This window comes from Calypte anna, chromosome 1, assembly GCF_003957555.1.
Source record: "Calypte anna isolate BGI_N300 chromosome 1, bCalAnn1_v1.p, whole genome shotgun sequence".
Classification (NCBI taxonomy): domain Eukaryota; kingdom Metazoa; phylum Chordata; class Aves; order Apodiformes; family Trochilidae; genus Calypte; species Calypte anna.
The window spans coordinates 61,117,433-61,122,696 of NC_044244.1; positions in this window are offsets into that span (position 1 = coordinate 61,117,433).

Below are 5,264 nucleotides of genomic sequence, written 5' to 3' on the forward strand. Positions count from 1 at the left end.
CACCCAGGTGAACACTTTCTACAAGCTCAAGAATGGTCTGTCCTTGTGTGAAGGTGTTGAAAGCAGAAATGGATTCACTATAGGAATATTGAGATTAATAGAGATTAAAGGAAATTTTTAATTAATTGAATAAATGTTTAAGATTTGAGCAAACTGAAAACTACTTGTCATAAATGACTTAACTTAGCATAAGTAGCTGGAGTAGTAAGTCCTTAGGCCGTAATTGTAATTAAACTTTAGCTGAACTCCTGTGATTGAACCTGAGTTAAACTTTAACTCTACCACCTGGAATGGTATAGAAATAAGATCTAGACAATGAGACAATTTATCAAAATTTCCTTATACAATGGTAAGATTGATTAACCAAAACATAAATTAGAGAGATTGGACTGCTAAAGAGTTATTCTGATGAGAAGTAAGAAGAGGAGAACAAAGGGAAATTGCCCTGAGAAAAATTGGCTTCTGGTGAATGGAGACTTTTGGATAGAGGTGGGTAGAGCAAATCAAAAAGGGAAGATATAATTATTGTGGAAGAAAATTGGATGAAGAGACGTGCATGTTACTTGAACAAGTGGGTGGACAGATTGTTGGGCCTTAAAAGGCATAGTTAAAATACAGGTCAGACCCCCCTGTAATAAACAACTCTGTCATATAACCTAGAGTCTGAACTTTTCTTTACAGTCAGAGGCCAAGATTGCATGCAGCCTTACCCCCCTAGACTCTTCTCTGAGCGGAGTTTAGAAAGCAAGGGGGTCTAGTCTGAACCCCACAACTTGGCAGGAGGGTCTTCTTGGATTCTTCTTCAACAGCAGAAAAACCTGCAAAGATGGCAGGAGGGTCTGCATGGATGAAAAATAATTTGAACTAAAAAGGAAAGAGAATCATACAAGAGGTAGAAGCAAGGACAGATGACTCAGAAGGAATAGAGCCACTGTCCAAGTGGAGTCAGTCCATCTGGAGTTGTGTGTGGGTCAGCACAGGCAGGACAGAGAACAATGACAAAATCACAGATTAAATGCAAGGAGTATATTTAGTTTCATTCCCTTGCCAAATGGGGGATCCCCAAAGAAGTACACAAGAGGGATGCAGGCATTTCTGAGCTCATTCCATCCTGGAGGATTGCTGACCCTGCTGCTTTTGCCTGTTCATGGGGATCTGTGCAGGCATAGTTAACCCGGGTGCTTTGATCTTCTCTGCATCAGGACAGGAATTTCAAGCATGTCCAATCAGGTGCCTCTAAGTCTATCATAGACCTATGTTATCTAAACACAGTGTTCTACTTGTCATGCACAGAGGATAAAAAAAATTAGCATGATGTGATGTATTTTTGACCCCATATGCAGGTCATTTGAGCATGTTTATAATCTTCCTCAACAATACTCCATAATTAATCCGCATTCCTTCTTTTTCCTAAAGGTAGAACTGACTCCATTTTGTCTTTTCCCCATGCCTGTATAAAGCCCTTAAATATAGCTGGGCACAAATAGTACAATTAGAATCATGGAATGGTTAGGGTTGGAATTACGTACACATGCTTTATAAATAAGTAATGGCAGAGGTTGTTTTTTTTCCCCTTTCCAAGTGAAAGAAATTCTCCTAGTGTGGGCATATGATTAAATGGTGCAGTTCCTAGAAGAGTGGCATGTGGAGTGGTTAAATGTGGTCTTTTTTGGTAGAAGCTATTGCTGTAAATAGTGTTTCCACTTCCAATGTGTAGCTGCCTGAGCTACCAATGGAATAATCAGTAACTCACACATAGAATTAATTAGATTGGATCTTAAAGGTCATTGAGACCTACCATAAACCAAACACTGTCAAGTCCACCACTAAACCAGGTCCTTTATAGAGGAGATGACAGAGATATTGGTGATATCCTGGTCTTGTTGGAATATCCAAACCAGACATAAATAAGTCTGTGTGGCCTGATGGGATATATCCATGAGTACTGGGGGATCTGGTTGATGTCACTGTGAAGCCACTCCTGATTTTCTTTGAAAGTTTTTGGTATGCTAGAAGTTGTTCCTGAGAGAAGGTAGAAACGAGGGAGATCCAGGGAACTACAGCCTCACATCTGTCCCTGGGAAGGTAACAGAGGAAATCCTTCCAAAAAAACATTGCCGAACACATGGGCATAGTTAGCGTGCTTTTATGAAGGTGGAACTAACTATGAAGTTCACTAACTTCATAGCCTTCTGTAATGTGATGATTGACTTGGCAGATGAGAGTAGACAAGTGGAAATGTTTAACATTATAGATAAGCTGATGAAATACAGAAGCACAGCATAGAATCCTAGAATAGCTTGGGTTGGAAGGGACCTTTAGAGGTTATCTAGTTCAATTGCCCTGCAATGAACAGGGACATCTTCAACCAGAACAGGTTGAGAGAGCTCATATTGGGCTGGATAATGGTATAGGGATGTGGATTGGAAACAGCCTGAATGAACTGATGGGTTCAAAGCATCACAAATACAAGCTGGAGACCAGTGTGGTTAACATTAGGGTCACACCACTTAACAATTTCATGAATAACCTTGAGATTTGGGAAAAGTGCACACTCACAAATTAGCAGATGACCCAAAAAATGAGAAGAGTTGTTGATGTAACTGACGTGTTGAAGGAAGCGGCAGAGATGAACCTAATGAAGTTCATCACGGGGAAGTGCTCTCCTGCATGTAATAACTCCACGTACCATTACAAGCTGAGCCTTTACTAGAAGCACCTTTACAGAGTTTATGTTCAAGCATTTCCCAAATCATCTGCTACAGTATTTATCAGTACAGTTTCTCATCTTTTCTGCAGCTGCCTGTGTTGGGATAGAAAGAAAGTAAAAGAAATATATTCCGAATCTTATTATTTTAGAATTTATTATTTTAGAATTAGAGGTGGAAGAAAATAGGAATGTGGAAACATGTAAAGGTTTTACCTTGTAAAGAATGGTACTTTGTTGCGAGTAGAAAAACTATCTACTCAGCATTTATTTAAGTAGCGAGATAAGGATAAGACTCTGCATATCAAAGTTAGTTGAGTAGAGATAGAAGGAAGCTGGTAGTAAAAACAATTTGGAAGTTATCACACACCAGCTGGACATTAACCAAGAGAAGAAAGGTGAAAAGGACACAGAGAGGAAGACACCTTACTTCATCGGAGGAAGACTACTTACTCCATCCTGACGACTGCCAGAGGGAGGCACACAAGCGCAGAAGGGGCCCTGTCGTAACTCACCGATGAAGCAATCTACACATGCATATGTATTAGAAAACTCTGTAACCTGTTGAATATGTAATTAGATTGCGAAATTTTCCGAGATAAATTGCATCCGTGTTGTGACTGACTTTGGAGCCAGATTTGGGTGCGTTCCCCTGGTTCCCGGGGCCTCGAAATAAAGCACCACATATAACCTCTCCCGAGTGGTTATGTGTTTGTCTCCACGCTAACACCTGCAGCCAAATCAGTGTAAGAACAGAATGCAACTGCTTCTTAAGATAGTCTGATGCTGGTTTCAGTTTGAGATGCAGCACAGGTATGTGAAGTTTGGCACTTCGAGAGCTGCTACAGAAGCAATTTAGGAGATTAAACGGTTAATGTCTCTCACTAGCCTAGTAATTCTTCCCAGCCCACAAGGTGAAGAATAGTAAACCTACCCTCAGCACAACCCAAGTCTCACTTAGCCTTTACCAGGCTTTACCAGACTAGATGATGGGAGAAGCAAATGTTGCAAACTGAATCATGTAAAAAACAGCTTGAGAACTGGTTGCTTGTCAGCTGGGAATGTCTGCTGTTTAGGTTCATCACATAGGCACACAGAATTTGCCAGTACTACACAATATGCAATCTGTCTGCAGCTTTGTCTTGCCTTTTTACCCTTACCAGAAAAGGGATCTCCAGAGAGGTATGCAAGCACTGCCTGCTCAAGCCTCTACCTCCCACCAGCATGGCAATTTTTGTCTTCCCAATGCTAGGAGAAATATTTTTAATATATTTACTTGCAAACGCGTTTTGCTGGAAGAGTGTTTTCCCAGACTGCCAAGAATTCCAGGAATGATTCTGCTGTAACAGAGTAAAAAGCCACAGCCTGCACACAAGCTCTATCGACGTTCTTTCCTCTTTACAAGCAACACATTTCCTTTTGTTCATTGCCATGTCATGTCCTTCCAGGGAACTAGTCCTCCAAGTCACCAGCCACTGGGGAAACTCATCTCTTCCCTACATTTCTTTAGGGATAACTATCCCTCTGTGGCAGCTGAGGCCAGCCTGCTCCTGTAGCCTCCCTGGTGCTCAGGCTCCTCATGGACATCTCTTTTGTACTGCCAAGGGGAAAGCTAAAACAAAGCTTACTCCACTGGTTTCGTGTGCCTCCTGCTTTTGTTAAAAAATTCACATTCGGCCCATGCTGATTGAATAGAATTACAAAGATAAATATTTATTAGTGTGCACGAGGTGTCCCAGCAAAACTGGTCACATCTGGGTGATGTTTCTTTAGGTTTTTTTAGTTTTCACCATGAGGGCATGATAGGAATCACCACATTCCTTACCAATGCATATTGCTAACTATTCAATAATAAAAAACCTCTATTTTTTAGATTTCTCAGCATGATCGTGCATCAACATTCTTGTGGTTTATCTGTTAATCCAGATGTTTCGGTCACTGACTTCAGCAAGTTATCAGGCATCATCAGCCACCCACGTTTCTCTTAGATTAATATTGCAAGAAAAAAGGTTTCTTTATTTTAGTAGGTCACTTGTTCTTTTCAGCAACAGGAGGTGATGGGTCTTGGGTCTAAAGATAATGGTGCAGCAAATGTAAGCTAACGATGCTAATGATGCTTTTAGCACTTAAGAACTGGTGACAACGTGTACCATACTATTAAAAAAAAAAAAAAAAAAAAATTGGAGGTAGAAAGATCTGGCAACGAGCAGGTTCTCTGCAGATCAATGGAGATGAGGAAAACTGGTGCTGTGGTAGGACTCAGTCACCGATGGCGGGACTGAGGGAAACAACTGTGCCACTTGCTGGAAGGCTCCTCACCTCCCCAAGCTCCCCCTCCGATTCTTCCAGGCTTGGGAAGATTCTCCGTGCCAAGCAGTAAGCACTGGAAGCGGGGAGGGGCAGTCCATTCGTGCCAGATTTGGTGGTTTTCCCAGTATTTCAGGCGCCTCCCTGAGGCCCTCCCAGCCATGGAGAGGCCGGCAGCAGAACTACATCTCCCGTCATGCCCGCAGAGCCCCCAGGCCGCCATTTCGGTACCGCCTCCCCGAGTCGTCGG